The sequence below is a fragment of the Lichenostomus cassidix genome, chromosome W, assembly GCF_008360975.1.
Source record: "Lichenostomus cassidix isolate B80296 chromosome W, HeHo_3.0, whole genome shotgun sequence".
In the NCBI taxonomy this organism is placed as follows: Eukaryota; Metazoa; Chordata; class Aves; order Passeriformes; family Meliphagidae; genus Lichenostomus; species Lichenostomus cassidix.
In genome coordinates this window covers 9,662,466-9,679,834 of record NC_139510.1, presented here as the reverse complement: position 1 = coordinate 9,679,834, position 17,369 = coordinate 9,662,466, and the positions used below count along the sequence as shown (strand labels likewise).

The 17,369-nt window shown below is 43.4% G+C and overlaps 1 pseudogene; it reads right to left on the bottom strand.

Moving 5' to 3' along the window:
- Positions 1-11,319: 11,319 nt before the first annotated feature.
- The window catches only part of LOC146425466 (E3 ubiquitin-protein ligase RNF38-like), a 130,834-nt pseudogene continuing 124,784 nt past the window's right edge, over positions 11,320-17,369 (bottom strand).

Below are 17,369 nucleotides of genomic sequence, written 5' to 3'. Positions count from 1 at the left end.
CCATTTCTATTTCTGGGGTGACAGGAGGATCCCAGCAGCTGACTGTACTGGAAGCTGAAGTGAGTTTAACTGGGAACGAGTGGCAGAAACACCCCATTGTGACTGGTCCAGACGCCCCATGCATCCTCGGCATAGATTATCTCAGGAGTGGATATTTCAAAGATCCAAAGGGACATCGTTGGGCTTTTGGGATAGCAGCCGTAGAGACAGAAGACATAAGGCAACTGAATAGCCTGCCTGGTCTCTCAGATAACCCGTCTGCTGTAGGACTACTGAGAATTGAAGAACAGCGGGTACCAATTGCTACAGCAACAGTGCATCGCCGGCAATACCGCACTGACAGAGACTCTGTGGCCCCCATCCATAAGATGATTCTGGATCTGGAGAGCCAAGGGGTGGTCAGCAAGGCTCACTCACCCTTTAACAGCCCTATATGGCCGGTGCGTAAGTCCAGTGAAGAATGGAGACTGACGGTGGATTACCGTGGCCTGAATGAAGTCACACCACCACTGAGTGCTGCTGTACTGGACATGTTGGAACTTCAGTATGAGCTGGAATCCAAGGCAGCAAAGTGGTATGCGACCATTGATATTGCCAATGCCTTTTTCTCCATTCCTCTGGCAGCAGAGTGCAGGCCTCAGTTTGCTTTCACCTGGTGAGGTGTGCAGTACACATGGAACCGACTGCCCCAGGGGTGGAAGCACAGTCCCACCATCTGCCATGGACTGATCCAGGCTGCACTGGAAAAGGGTGAGGCTCCAGAACATCTGCAGTATATTGATGACATCATTGTGTGGGGAGACACAGCAACGGAAGTATTTGGGAAAAGAGAGAAAATCATCAGAATTCTCCTGGAAGCCGGTTTCGCCATCAAGAAGAGCAAAGTCAAGGGACCTGCCCGAGAGATCCAGTTCCTGGGAGTAAAGTGGCAAGACGGACGGCGTCAGATTCCTTCTGAGGTCATCAATAAGATCATCGCGATGTCTCCACCAACCAACAAGAAGGAGACACAAGCCTTCCTCGGCGCCATAGGCTTTTGGAGAATGCACATCCCTGAGTACAGCCAGATTGTGAGTCCTCTCTACCTCATAACCCGCAAGAAGAATGATTTCCACTGGGGCCCTGAACAGCAGCAAGCCTTCACCCAGATCAAACAAGAGATCGCTCATGCGGTAGCCCTTGGCCCAGTCAGGACAGGACCAGAGGTAAAGAATGTGCTTTACTCTGCAGCCGGGAGCCATGGTCTGTCCTGGAGCCTTTGGCAGAAGGTGCCTGGTGAGACCCGAGGTCGACCACTAGGATTCTGGAGTCGAAGTTACAGAGGGTCTGAAGTCAACTACACTCCCACTGAGAAAGAAATCTTGGCAGCTTACGAAGGAGTCCAAGCCGCCTCAGAGGTGATCGGCACAGAAACACAACTTCTCCTTGCACCCCGATTGCCAGTGCTGGGGTGGATGTTCAAGGGAAGGGTTCCCTCTACTCACCATGCCACTGATGCCACGTGGAGCAAATGGATTGCCCTCATCACACAGCGCGCCCGTATTGGAAACCTGAATCGCCCTGGGATTCTGGAAATCATAACAAACTGGCCTGAAGGTGAGACTTTTAAATTATCTTCAGAAGAAGCAGAGGAGCAAGTAGCACGTGCCGAGGAAGCACCCCCATATAACGAGCTGCCGGAGAGTGAAAGACGCTATGCCCTCTTCACCGATGGGTCCTGCCGAATTGTAGGCGCAGATCGGAAATGGAAAGCTGCAGTATGGAGCCCCACACGACAAGCTGTACAGGCTACTGAGGGACAAGGTGGATCGAGTCAGGTCGCAGAGCTTAAAGCCATCCAACTGGCTTTGGATATTGCTGAACGAGAGAAATGGCCAAGGCTCTATCTCTACACTGACTCCTGGATGGTAGCCAACGCGCTATGGGGATGGTTAGATCGCTGGAGAAAGGCTAACTGGCAGCGCAGAGGAAAACCCATCTGGGCCGCTGAGATTTGGCAGGACATCGCCGCCCGGGCAGAAAAGCTGACTGTGAAAGTTCGACACGTGGATGCACATGTACCTAAGAGTCGGGCTAATGAAGAGCATCGTAACAACGAGCAGGTGGACCGAGCTGCCAAGGTGGAAGTGTCACAGGTGGATCTGGACTGGCAGCACAAAGGAGAATTATTTCTAGCTTGTTGGGCCCATGATGCCTCTGGTCATCAAGGGAGAGATGCGACATACAGGTGGGCTCGTGACCGAGGGGTGGATTTGACCATGGACAACATCTCACAGGTCATCCACAGCTGTGAGACTTGCGCTGCAATCAAACAGGCCAAGCGGGTGAAGCCTCTGTGGTATGGTGGACGATGGTCAAAGTACAGGTATGGGGAAGTATGGCAAGTTGACTACATCACACTTCCCCAAACCTGCCAAGGAAAGCGCTACGTGCTGACCATGGTGGAAGCAACCACGGGATGGTTAGAGACCTACCCTGTGCCTCATGCTACTGCCCGGAACACCATCTTGGGTCTGGAAAAGCAAGTCCTGTGGAGACATGGTACCCCTGAGAGAATCGAGTCTGACAATGGAACCCATTTCAAGAATGGCCTCATAAGCACCTGGGCTAGAGAACACGGAATTGAATGGATATACCACATCCTCTATCATGCACCAGCTGCCGGGAAAGTTGAACGGTGCAACGGACTACTTAAGACAACTTTGAAGGCACTTGGCGGGGGAACCTTCAAAAATTGGGAACTGAACTTAGCAAAGGCCACCTGGATGGTCAACACAAGAGGTTCTATCAATCGAGCCGGTCCTGCCGAGTCCGAACCTTTGCACACAGTGGATGGAGATAAAGTCCCTGTGGTACACGTAAGAGGTTTCTTAGGAAAGACTGTTTGGATTAGTCCCACCTCAGGCAAAGGCAAAGCCATCCGTGGAGTGGTTTTTGCCCAAGGACCTGGTTATACTTGGTGGGTGATGAAGGCAGATGGGGAAACCCGTTGTGTACCACAAGGAGACCTTATCTTGAGTGAGAACTCTGTAGATGGTAATAGAATAAGGGGTGGATAATGTCCTAGGTTGCAATATAGATGTAGTTAAGTATTCTATTACCACCAGCTGTGGGCCGTTAGCTGCTATCACCTGCTAATGACCCACTCCGGATGACAGGCAATGGGCCATCAGGGACCCACCGTGTGACTCATGGACTTATCCCATTGTGGGATGCTCTGCCCAGGAGGGAGGAACCAGGTGTTCCCACGTGGATATAACCTGGCCTTGGAACTGCCTGAGCTAGCCCTGTCTACTGGGTTCCCAGAGGACCAGAGCTACTACTGGATCTTCAGCTGGAGACTAGACCTTCACAGGATCACCGCTTCAACTGGACTACTTCAGTTGGACTGCTACTACCACCCTAACAGGGTGTTAGGTTGTATCTGACTTTGTCAGTGTTTTTCCTTGTATTATTTCACTTATTTTTAATTTCAATCTTGACTTGTGATCTCCCACTGGTTTGTTTTCAAACCAAGACAGCTCAAACTTAGCCGGCAGCATGTCTATCACTTTCAGAGCTATCAGAGATTAGCTCTGCTGAACTTGATGTAAAAACTTTCAAAACTTTCACTCAAGACACACAAGAGCTATCTTTGTGCCACTCTCCACCCCTCAGACACCTCCCCAAGCCTACCACAACAGCTTCTGAAGAGTCCAAATTTTTCTTAGATGTTAAAAAACACTTTACTGATGTTTTGGGCTAATCAAAACCACCACACAGGGTCAGCTGTAAAGTCAGACCAGGTTACTCAGGGTTCTCTCCCATTAAGTCCTGAAAATATCCAGGAGAGGCTGCACAGCACCTCTGGTCCCCTATTTGACTACTTGTTTTTTTTGTATTTCATCAAATTAATTCCCCTTCACATCTTAACATAACTGGTGTAAAGATTAATGTATCATATGCTGCAATGTATATATGTATGTATGTATGTATAGGCTGTCTTAACTTGCTATTCTTTCAGTCAAGCTAACTTTCTGAAACAAGAGCTGCACAAAGAACTCCAATTATCATAAGAAACATTAAATAGAAATATTCTAGCTGAAATGAACCTCATTTAGAAGAAAAGGATTCCCAGCCTGAGCCTTCTGGGTGAATACAGATCATGTTTTCAAGCTTTTCTTCTGAATTATGACTAAATCTTGCTTTAAAAATAAATGTTTCTCATGTATTCCTTTGACTCAAGGAGTTAGGATATCAATAAACAATCAGATATTGTGAAACATTATAAAATTGAGAGCTGAAAAGCCTGACAAGTAAAAAGGTTATTCTCTCTCTTGTTAATCTTGTCCCATTCACTGTTTAACCTCTTTTTCATGAGTCCTCAGCCTTATGTAATGTGGATTTTTTTTCTCACTGTAGTCTAATATATAGGCACATAATTCATAATTCAGTATAAAAAAGGTTTTCCTCTGGAAATCTCATATGGCCTGAAAAAGTCTTTCTATGTAGGGTTTTATAACTATAGGACGGACAAAAATTAAAATTTCATATGTAGATGTGTCAAAGTTTGTTTTGATGCCCTGTATTGTTGCATCACCAGCTTGTAATGGAATAGTAAGCTTTACTAAAATTAACCAATGATAATGTGTTCCCTTGCCCAATTTATCAACATGGGACATGAATTTAAAGAGCAAAACTTATTTTACCCCACTCCCTAAACAGTCTAAAACTTTGTGTTGACATAGTGTAACTACTCCCTTTAGGCTCAGATTGCAAAAATATTTCAGTTAAAGAGAAACCTGCCCAGTTGACACTGTTATGCTGATGTATTTTTTCTAAAGTCAGTCATCCTTTAGCCAATACTGGTGTTAAAAGTATGCAACTTCTAAGATTGGTTAGAAGCATCAGCACAAAATCACCTAAAAATTACTACAGTTCACATCAGATTAATAAAATAAGAATTCCCCAAAACTGTTTTTCCCCCGTTTTGCTGGTCTCTAAGGGCTATCTTCACTACCCTTTGATTGCCAATTGAAAGTGCTTAATGTAACATAAGAAGTGCCATATTGAGTCCAACCAAAGCTTAATTTAACCAGATACTCTGAACTGAACAGTGATCAACAGCAGATGCATGTTGTGATACAAACTGCAGTTTCCCCACCCCTTTTCTTCCTTATATGTCAACCCTTCTCATATTGTGCTCCCTTTCCCGCCCCTGGCCCTGGCCACTCCCTCGGGTTTTCCCTATTGGTTCCTGTACCCTAACTCTGCCCATGTACTGCCCCTGTGTCCAGAGACCACTGGGCCAGTGTGCTGTCCCCGCCCTCCTGTTTCTATAGAAAACCCCTGATCCTTCACCATTATGCATCTTTGCACAGGAGGTCTTTGCATCTAGGGGGTCTTGGCCTCTGGGAGGTCTTTGGCCTCTGGTGATCATGTGAATAAACAGGTTCTGTGGTCACCATGCATAGATCCTTCTCACCTCCTTTACCACCGCCGCATTGCGAGAAGCAGGCAAAACCAGAGCTAGCCTTTGGAACCCCGGCTGGTGTAAGCGCAGTGACCAGCCTTCAGAAGGAAGATGTGGGGGCACTGAGGCGCTGACCCGGGCTGGGCTGAGACGCTCTCTGGTAAGGCCTGTGGCTTGCCATATCACCGTGCAAAGCCACCCAGAACCACAACAGATGCTAGAGAAAGAGCATACATGATAGAATCATAGAATCATTAAGGTTGGAAAAGACCTCCAAGATCACCAAGTCTAATCTTCAACCAAACACCACCACTAAACCATATTGTGAAGTGCCATGTCTACTCATTTTTTGAACACTTTCAGGGATGGTGACTCCACCACTTTCCTGGGGAGCTTGTTCCAATGCTTAACCATTCTTTTAGTGAAGAAATTTTTCCTAATATCCAACCTGAACCTCCCCTGGCACAACTTGAGGCCATTTCCCCTTCTCCTATCACTATTTGCCTGGGATATTTCCCTACCTTCCAGCAACCTGTGGGTCAAGTACTTTTTGAGACAGATGCAATGTCTTTGCATTAACAACCCTCAGAATAATCATTTTTTAAAAAACTTAGCAACCTTCACAGAATTTCAGCACCCATCATGTCATGGGGTGCATGACACCCAATGGTCCTTGTTCTCATTTCAGAAGAGGGAGCAAGCTATTTTTCCTTGTTTACTTTCTCTCCATGCCACACATAGCATCATAGAATATCTCAAGTTAAAAGGGACCAATAAGCATCACCGAGTCCAACTCCCTGCTGCTTTTAGGACTACCTAAAACTAAATCATATGGCTAAGAGCATTGTCCAGACACTCCTTAAACTCTGACAAGCATACTGCTGTGACCACTTCCTTGGGGGTCCTGTTTCAGTGAGTGACCACCCTCTCAGTGAAGAACCTTTTTATAATGTCCAATATGAACTTCCCCTGACGCAGCTTCTTTCCATTTCCTCGTGTCCTATTGCTGGTTACCAGAGAGAGATCAGCACATCCCCCTCCACTGCCCTTCTTGAGGAATCACAGAATCAACTACGTTGGAAAAGACATCTGAGATCATTGAATCCAACTTATGACTTAACACCACCATGTCGACTAGACTATGGCACTAAGTGCCACATCCAGTCTTTCCCTAAACACCTCCAGGGATGGTGAATCCACCACCTCCCTGGGAAGTCCATTCCAATGTGTAATCACCCTTTCTGTGAAGAAATTCCTCGTAATGTCCAACATGAACCTCCCTTAGCACAGCTTGAGGCTATGTCCTCTTGTCCTGTCCCTAGCTGCCTGGGAGAAGAGGCAGCTGGCTACAACCTCCTTTCAGGGAGTTGTAGAGAGCAATAAGGTCTCCCCTGAGCCTCCTTTTCTCAAGGCTAAACACTGCCAGCTCCTCATAAGACTTGTGCTCCAGACCCTTTACCAGCTTTGTTGTCTCTCTCTGGACATGCTCCAGCACCTCAGTGTCCTTCCTGAATTGAGGGACCCAGAACTGGACATAGTACTCAAGGTGTGGCCTCACCAGTGCCAAGCACAGGGGGAAGTTGTAGACTGAGATGAGGTCACCCCTTGTCCTTGTCTTCTCTTTGCTGAACAAACCAAGTGACCTCAGCCACTCCTCATAAGTCCTTCTCTTGAGGGCTTTCACCATCTTGGTCACCCTCTAATGCAGTGGGTTGGAGGAGGGGTGGAACAGGCCTCTGTGTTAACCAAAAGTGTCTCTAAAGCAATTGTGAGATCACTCCGGCCAGCACTGCTCTGGTGCTGTACAGAAGGACCCTTCTCACACCCGAACCGGTGTAAGGCACAGATTCTCACTCACCCAGGGAGCTGGATAGCTCATGCATTACCAGAGACAAAGAACTCAGGGCACTCAATCAGCTGGACATTTCAGAGCTCTTTATTCTGAAGGGTTCCAGGGTGAAAGAGAAAGATGGACCCCAGGTATCCCTAGATATAAGGATCATCTGAGGGTCAGGGGAGAGAAGGCAGGGGGAACACCACAACCAATGGGGAGAAGGGAGGGATGGAGCCAGGGGTTAGGTTACAGCCAAGCAACATAGGAGGATTTATATGGTCTGGGGAGGGACCATCTTATTCCCAAGGGGTGTATTCAGATCTTAGGATTTCTCCCACCAGCGAATCCCTGCTGTCATGGGACAACCCGGCCCCTCGGCAGTTCCCAAGGTGGTCTCATCCACCACCACAACCCTCTTCTGGACACAGTTTGATATCCTTCTTATACTGAGGCATCCAAAACTGCACACAATACTCAAGGTGGGGCTGCACCAGTGCAGTGTAGAGTGGGAGAATCATCTTCCTTGACAGGCTAGTTATGCTGTGCTTGATGCACCCATGGACACAGTTGGACCTTTTGGCTGCCAGGGCACACTGCTGACTCATATTTAACTTGCCATCCACCCAAACCACCAGATCTCTTTCCATGGGGCTGCTCTCCAGTGTCTCTTCCCTCAATTTGTTCATATAGCCAAGATTATTCCATCCCGGGTGCAGAACCTGACACTTGCTCTTGACATGACTAAGCTTTATGCAATTATATGGTTTAATACATTCAATGTGGAAAAATGCTTCAGTGTTGCCCCAGACCATAGACATGAATAGCAGGGGACTGGAAAATATTCTGTACTGACTCTTGCATATATGTTAATTTGAGCTAGTTGACAATCACTGTATATAACAGTCTAAATAAATATCTATGAATGCTAACATGCCTTAAAAAATATTTCAAGCTTGAAAAACACATTACAGTCATCTAGTTGATTCTCAGGCATGTTCTCTTACAGAACTCTGAACCCAAGCACATATTTCATTCAAATAAGCTCTAAAGAAAAGACAAAGAGCAGTGTTTTGGAAAGATTTATACCAGTCCTAGAACTTAGAATTACCTTTAGAATATATTGGTGTTGTGGTTTAGGAATGTTATTTTCCAATTTAGTACTCCTGCTAAAACCACACTGCTGCTGGCTGCCCCCCCCAATGGGAAGCACAAAAGGCAAAGATCATGGGTTGAGATAAGAACAATTTACTGGAAACAGCAATGAGATAAGAAAATTAACAGTAACAGCAACAATATTAATAACAAAAGGAATAAGACGAGGAAATGATTTACATGTAAAATAAACCAATACTGGACCATTCCTTTCTCTCACTGGAAGGAATGCCCTTCTTCCAGGATGTGAGGGAGAGAGTCCCTTTCCCCTGCTTCAGGCAATGATGCCAGGTGGGCGGGGGGGCACGACGCTTGCTTGCAATAGCCGAGACTCTGATCTGTTCTGGAGGGTCATAGGACACTTCTTTAAATTCCTGGAAGTCCTCTTTAAATTGCTGAAGGTCCTTGTGATGCTGAATTGATTTTTGCCTTTCTTTCTTTTATATATTCTCTATATTCTTTACACATATATTTGTAACTCTGTAGCCTATTGTTGCATCCGTGGCTAGCTTTCCCAGTACTTTTCCCCAACTTTTCCCTAGGCAGAAAGACAAAACATATTTCAGAGCTCCAAGCCCCAGGGTTACAAGACCCCTATCCTATCTTAGTTCTTCCTGGCAACCAAGGTTGAGACCAGCTCTTCAAGAAACATTTTCATAAACAAAATTTAGTTTCCATCTGAGGGGGGAGTATTTAGAGAGGGTTGAACCAGGGAACATTACCTCACCTCTTATGTCTCTAATTGGTGATTTTTTTTTTTTTTAATATGCAAATTTTCTAAACTTATAAATCTGTATTCACCCCATGGTGGGGGGGGCATTTTGGACATTTTCCATATCTGCCCCTTGGAAGCCTCCAATAAAGACCAGCCTTTATATTACCTCCTATGCTAATATTATCTCAAAAGTGTGTTGTTGCATTTCTAGGTTCTTTAAGGCATCACTTGGGCAGTCTTTCCACAGATGAGACACAGGCCCATAGGGGTAGAAAAATACTTTCTTCATATAGCTGGAGTTTGGTAACCAAATTATCTACTTTTTCTTCTCCTTCTTTCCGTGACATCAATGCCAGTGAGTTGGCATATGGCGATGGCATGCTCCGTAGGAACTTCCGCCACATGGTTTGTGTACGCTGGACCTCATCTGAATTTATAGGGGATTGCTCGTTATTTCAATCCTTATAGAGTAGCTCAAGCACAGCTAATTCTCTCAGGTACTGCATACCTTCCTCTGTGGTGTTCCACTTGTCTTGGGGCACTGAAAGATCATCCTTGAAAAGATACCTTTCCCTCACGCTTGTTAGGAGTCACCTCCCAAGGCTGAGAGTTTCCATCCTCTTATCAATCCCCTTGTTAATGCCCACATCCTGGGACAGAGATCCCAGTTGCATGGCTTCACTACCATCTAGTTTCATATCATAGGCCATGACATCCCAGCATCAGAGCAGACTGGTCACCAGGGGCTCATGCAACTGGCAGCTAAAAGCTTTTCACACATCTTGCAGCTCACCTGGGGATAAGGATCAGGTGATTATATCTGGCCCTGCCTCTTCCTTCTGTTCTATGAGCCCTGCTTCCTCTTCATCCCTCACTAAGCAAACTGATTTGGTCTTGGATTTCTTCTTCTGTATAGGGGCGACTTCTATTGGCATGGGTTGTTCCTGTGGTTCTGCTGCAGTTTGAGTGGTCATGGTGCCTGGTGGTCTGCTTTCCTCCTCCTTCCCCTGAAGGTGCTGTCAAGTGATGAGCAGTGTCCTGTAGGCAGTAGCCAGGGCCCACCACATTGCATAACTTTCTGCCTCTGCAACTGCCACAGCATTTTTCTTACTAATATTCTGTCACTTTTTCAGGGTCTTGTAGTTGCTCAGTGGTGAACTTCCAAACCATTGGAGCAGAATAGTCCTTCAAAAACTGACCTATGTCCTCCTACATTCCATGCCACTCATAGCTATCCACCCTCAGGGCAGATCTCTGAATGACCTTTCTAGAAATCTCTTTTGTAATTCTAAACATGGTGTGGAGCACACTGAGGATACATGGCAGACCTAGCAACAAGAAAATGCTTTCCTTAACATCCAAAAGGAATTCAGAATTCTCAAAAATTGTAACAGGCCTGAAGGAGGAAAAGGGGCTGAAAGGCTGTGGAAAATCATCCTCCCATGTTCCCCCCACAGGCTGGGTATGATTAGTAATGAATTCCCAGAGGTAGCACCCAAGGTAAGGGTAGGAGAACAACACTGATTACATATCTGTGTTAGGACGTGCCCCTCCCCCCCTTTCCCTCACAGAAAGCTTGCATATAGAAGGGCCCAGTGTGGGGTCAAAAAGGCCCAGCACGGGGGCATCTCCTAGTGCCTTCAAATCTGAATTCTGACCAAGAATCAATATCTTGGTATGGGAAAACAGACATGGAAAGAGATGAGAGGAAGCATTATAGTGACCAAAAAGTCCTACTTTTACACTATAAAAGACACACTAATTATCATAGAGGTAGAAGCTTTCTACACATACTCTGGAGAGCGAAGGAACCTCTCCCTGGAGCTGGATGCAACTCTGTGGTAACCTTAAGGATTGAGAGAGGATTCTGATGTGTATTCCATCACCAAATTTGAGTTGGTAAGATACATTGCTTCCTAAAGTGTATTATTTCTTTGCTAGCTGTAATAATAGGTACCTTTTCGCACACTGCATTTTATCTACTAGTAGTTTTTATTTTGTTTATTTCATTTTTGTGTAGGATATTATTTGCTTAGCTCCTTCCTCTGTTATTTATTGTGTCTAATAAATAATAATTCATTTTACATTAGACCTAATCAGCCATTATTAAAGAACTTGAAAACGAGACTGGGTCTAGGGGTGCTGGCTGCCCCAATAAGCTAACTGCTAGTTGTCAAAGGCCTAGGCAAAAGGCAGAAACTTATCAAAACTCCTGTCTACATTTGTAACAACATCCCAAATGACCCTCATTGCCTTTGATGTTATCATGTAATAAGCTGATATCCCACAGTACAGAAACAAAGCAATCCTGATCCCTCTCCTTGCTCTGAAAAAGAGCACCAGGAAGAACACACATGGGAATATACACAGGGTTAGGTGCCACGTCCACACGAACAGACCAAGAAGTATTGTGACCAGTGGTTCCATACCCAATACAGCATATGTTTAGATCAAATTTTGTTTCCAACCCATTCTGGTCAGATCTGTTGTGGCTGTCATGGTTTAGGAATAGTGTTCTCCGATTTAGTAGTCTCGCTAAAACCACACTGCTGCTTGCTTCCCCTGCCCCCCAACTGAAAGCACAAAAGGCAAAGATCACGAGTTGGGATAAGAACAATTTACTGGAAACAGCAATGACATAAGAAAATGAACAGCAACAGCAACAATATTAATAACAAAAGGTATAAGAAAATGAAACAATTTACACATAAAACAATACCAGACTGTTCCACCCACCATGCGTTCTCCCACCAGAAGGAGCACCCTTCTTCCCATAGTGAGTGTCCCTTTCCCTGCCTCAGGCAATGATGTCAGGTGGTATTGATGCAGGAGTGATTTTTGCCTTTTTCCTTTTTTGTATTTGTAACCTTCCCAGTACTTTTCCCTAGATAGAAAGGCCAAACACATTCCAGAGTTCCAAACCCTGGGGGGGTAAAAGGCCCCTATCCTATCTTGATTCTTCCTAGGAACCAAGGTCTTCGAGACACATTTTCACAAACAAGTACAGCTAGTACCAAGGGGAGGGGGCTCCAGAAAAGAGGCTTGACCTGAGGAGAATTGCCTCACCACTTGTCCTCCTAATTGGTGCTTTTTATCAATTATGCTGATTTCCTAAAGCCTATAAAACTGTATTCATCCCTGTGGGGGTGGGTTTTTGTGGACATTCTTCCATAACTGCCCCTGGAGCTCCAGTAAAGATCTACTTCTGTAGTACCTCCTATACTAAACTTATCTCGAGTTTCATTTCCAGGTTGAAAAAGACAACAGTATCAAATAACATTAGGGTCTCTACCACAGCCCCTCCCATTGATCTGGGCCAAAACCAGGACAATTGGTTCCGCTAACCCAAAGTTGTTTTCAGATTACTTTTTTTTTTTAATCTTATCATTATTCATGATCCTCCATTAGCCAAAAGACTACTGCCAATATAAAATCCAATACTTCACTTTATGCACGGGTATTCTACTGTATGCAAGAAACAGTAATTTCCTTCACTTTATAAAGACTAGAAATTACAGAACTTGAATAAAGTAAAAAATTTGTATTCTTTATAGGAGTACATTTGTCAGCAAGGCATGAGAACTTTTTTTTTTAACATAGCTTTAAATGATGTAACATAGGACTGCATCTATACTTCTCTAGGAAATTTTTGACATGCTTCTTCACATAGCACTGTGAAGTATTTGATACTGCAACACAGACTATAGATACATTAAAGTAAATCTGAAAATAATTGCTTAAAAAGACAAGAAACTTATTGCACTGTCCTGCTTCTAGGTCTTCCCCACAACTTGTTTTGAAAGAATATATCATAGCATGCATAAAGACATAATTTCATGCTAAGTCCTGTTTTTCCAACTCTCTCTCAATTATGTCTTTGTAGAAGCAGTGGCCTTGCTGCAGCTATCCTGACCTTGGTGGCAACTTGGTTTCCCCTGGGAAAGTGCATACCAAGGGATTGACTCTAGATATAAACACCTGTGCATGGGTGACTTTCTTACCACCCAGAACACTGGGTGAGAGTTGTGTTTGCGTGAATTACTGATAACCGGGCAGAAACGTCTGCTCTATGGGTGCTTGATTTGGTGTGGCTGCTTTGTCTTCCCTGCTGCACTTTCCCAAAACTTTCCCTAAACTTTCCTACAGAAGAAATATATAAATACTGAAGTGTGTGTAATAAAGATGAGTCCTGCTAGAAGAGAAGAGGTCTGTGTTTATTTTCTTCCAAACTGCAGCAGCCTTAAAACCTCTAAAGATAGGTAACTTTTTATTTGCCCCAAGAATTCAAATTCATAATGATAGGAAGAATTCTTATAGGAGCACTTTCTACCAATGAAGATTATTCTCCTTGTATTCCTTTTAAAATTACCCTATTCCAATTATTATTAAAAATAAATATCTTTTGTTAATTGCTAAAATGAATATTTCTTTAGAGTAAGGAGACAGCAGAAAGAATATAAATTCAGCCTGTGCACTGTTTTGTTATTTCAGAGACTAAATATTAAAAATGGGAAATGAGATGAAATGCAGTAGAAAACTAAAGAAAAAAAATGGAACTAAAAACTAGGACATAAATTGCATACAACACAGATTTTATTTACCTTAAGCCATTTATCAACACATTTGGCATGAAACTCGTGGTTACAGGGTAAGACTCTAAGTAGCTGCCTTGCCTCAAAGTCACACATACACACTACACACCTAAAAAAAAGATAGCAAATATCTAAAAACTTCACCCATTTAATAACAACAGGCAACTTATAAGGTGTGCCTGCAAAAGTGTTTTTTAAAACCACTGGAGTATCTACAGTGATCAAACTTTTGTGGGTATAGATCTCTAGTGGACTAGTGTAAAATGAGAATTTCTTTTGTTCACCATGGTTTCAAATCCCAAAGCAGACAAGGGAATTCACTGGCCCAAGTAGTAAATAGATTGTATTACCATAATTCAAAATACTTGAGCTCATACTTACTGATATAAACAGGCAGTGCAAACCCTATAGCATATTTCTTTCAGTTCTAACTTAAATTTTAGCTACATTAAAATTAAAAAAAAAATCCCAGAAAACATGCTTTCAGTATTTCCCAAAGCCATAGTTGATTAAAGATCACACACATTTTTACTATGAAAAATTTCTCTTTAAATTACATCTATATTCTGTTGTACATATTTTATAGACACATTTCTTCCCTAGGAATATCATCAACTTAAGTTCTCTGGTATTTTTATTTTTCTTATTCTCTAGTATGTTAAAAACAACATTGAAGATTGCTCTAAGTGGAACATCAGAGAAAAAAAACTCTTCAGTTCAATTTCAAACATTTGACAGCAATGTATACAACTTTTACTGCCTCCCACCTATATCTCATTTCTCTGTTATGTAGATTTTTTAAACAGAATTTGTCTTAAAAATAGGAAAATGTAACTGTAAACCTCAAAGACTGTCACAAGCTCTTTCAGGAGCACTTAAAACTTTAGTAATTTGATAATATTTCAATATAGGCTGAATTCCAAGTTATCTAGTATGTCAAACAAAAATTTTGAAAACTTTTTTAAAATACTGAATAACTAAATTTGGACATATAACTGAAGTGAGACTAGGCAGAATTTTAAACTCAAGAAAAACTTTTTTTTTATTTGAATAATGGTTTAATAAAATTTATCTTTTGAGTGCTTTTAGAGAACTTGTGTTTCGGTATTTGCCTAGTTTAGGCTGCAGTTGAAAGGAATGGAAACAGTCATGTAAAGTATGTATTTTGAGATAAATGTACTTACAATGTCTGCTCTGATTGATGATTGCTTGGATTGAACCTGTAAGATGGAAGCTGTTCAATGTCTGTCTTTGTTAGTCCTCGAGGTTTGGCTTCTCCTAGACGTTCTGCCAAATTCAACAGTGCCTACGAAACAAGGAATTTGGACTTTTTAACATTCATTGCCCCAACAAGCTCCAGCTCTACCAAAACTGATTTCTTCTGCCATGTCACAGGTGGCAAAACCCACCTGTGGCAGGACCCTTCACCCCTTGATACAGCAAAAACTTATCTCCCTATCCCATTTGGCTAAGCTAGGCCGGAATGATTTGTCGTGTGATGAATTGTCTCAGCTGAGAACCTCCTTAGCCAGAAATAAACATCCTTCCTTGAATGGTGGGAAAAGATAAGCTAAAATTAGTGACGGACAGACACTAGCACTTTTTACAACTATAAAAACCCACTATGATTTTCATGAAATCAGAAATCTCTTATACACTCTTTGAGTGTGTAGAGTTCTCCTCGGAGTGAAGATGTTCACCTCGAGGTACTTCCCTGGAATTGAGAGGAATTAGGATTCTCTGCACACTGCTATCATTCATTGGTAAGGGACATTGGCTCCTAATTTATACTATTTCTTTTCTAGCTGTAATATAGGTACCTTTATTATCATGCACTGTATTTTATCTACTAGTAGTTATTTTAGTTTTATTCCTGTGTAGTACATAGTCTGTTTTAAGGTCTTATGTCTGTTTTCTTTGGTCTGTTCAAATAAATAATTCATGTTGTAATAGACCTGATCACTCATTATTAAGAACTTGTGAGTGAGACTGGGTTTTGGGGTGCTGGCCGGCCCAATAAAACTACTGCCTACTGCTGAGAGACCTGAGCAAAGGCAAGGACTTGTCTCAGCTCTCCCCTCTCCATTCATAACACCACCTCATCACAGATTCTTCTGAGTCAGAAGGGACCCACAAGAATCATCAAGTCCACCTCTTAAGTGAATGGCCCATATGGAGATTGAACACATGACCTTGGCATTATTAGCACCATGCTCGAACCAACTGAGCTAATCAAGGCATGTTTAGTCTTGCTTCTCTCTCTACAACTGCAAGCACTATGGAAAGATGTCTTTCAAATTTTGATGAATTGTTCTGAACTGAATAAGATAGTATCTTCGGGATTTCCAAATATCCATGACCTAACTGTTTAACACTCCTGCAACTGTATTCACAGCTTGATACATGTTTTACTTGTGAAATTAATTCCCTTTCCCCATCCTCCACATAGTTGTTTGAGCAACCAGAAGAAAATGTTGACAAACTTGCTTTCTAGGAATATGCAATGAGCCTAGCTCTATGTGTCCAAGAGTTTAAAGTGACAACTTTTTACTCACATTCCACTTCTTGGGCTAACTGAATTGAGACATGGAGATTTTATGCTGAACCTTTGGAAACAAAGGCATGACATCAAACTGAACAGAGACACTTTCTTGTTGTAGCGCGGTCCGGGAGGGTGGCACAGGCCGGCTCCCCCCCGGACAGGGTCTCTGGTTCTTGTAAATCCCACCGGATCCGGGGCGAGCGGCCCCCAAGGTTCCGCGGCATGGCGGCAGTCCTCCATCCATGTCAATTCAAGCAGGAATGTCGTGAGACAAAGGAAGAACTGGACTCCATCTCTGTTCTGGCAGATTGGTTTATTTGGGGTAACGGGGAAAAGGGGGTTGCAGGGGAGGAGAAGGGGGGAGGAAAGGCAGGAATGGGATAAGGGCTGCCAGCCCGGAGATGGAAAGACCACGAGGTGATCTGGACATCACCTTATAAAGGGAAAGGAAGGGGAGGGACTGTCTCCCCCAGAGCCAGTCCCGGGGAGTATGAAGGGAAGACAGGCATAGGGAACCCACCAATAGATTTCAGGGTACAGCAGAGCATATTTCAAAATGAACCAATGGGATACAAAGCAGAGGGACAAAGGAGCACATGGAATCCTAAAATCCCACGTTGCTACACTTTCTGATTAAATTTTGTACTCATACAGGTAGAACACTGTACCTAAGTGATCCTCATGTAAATAATTTCTGCTTCCACATGAGGGGCTCCAGAAAAGCATCAGTATAAACTTGATAGAGAACTGAAGCACAGGAGTTAAGAGATTTGATGAAAGATGCAAAGAGTACAGATTCTCAAGTAGCCCAAAATCCAAAGCTCAAAGTGCCAGCTACCATATGATGCTTCTTTTAACTAGCACAATAAACATTATAGGAGAGCTTGTCATTACACTGCAAATACTATGCAACAGCATAAATACATATGTCTGAGCAGAATCAAGGCGAAATAGATACATGAGGAGGGGTAGGCAGCAGCTGAGGGTTGTTCAACAGAATCTGATGGGAATCCAACAGCCTTAGAAGCAGCAAGGACAAGAGCTGGGATCAGCCCTCAATTATCTCAGACTGACATTTTATT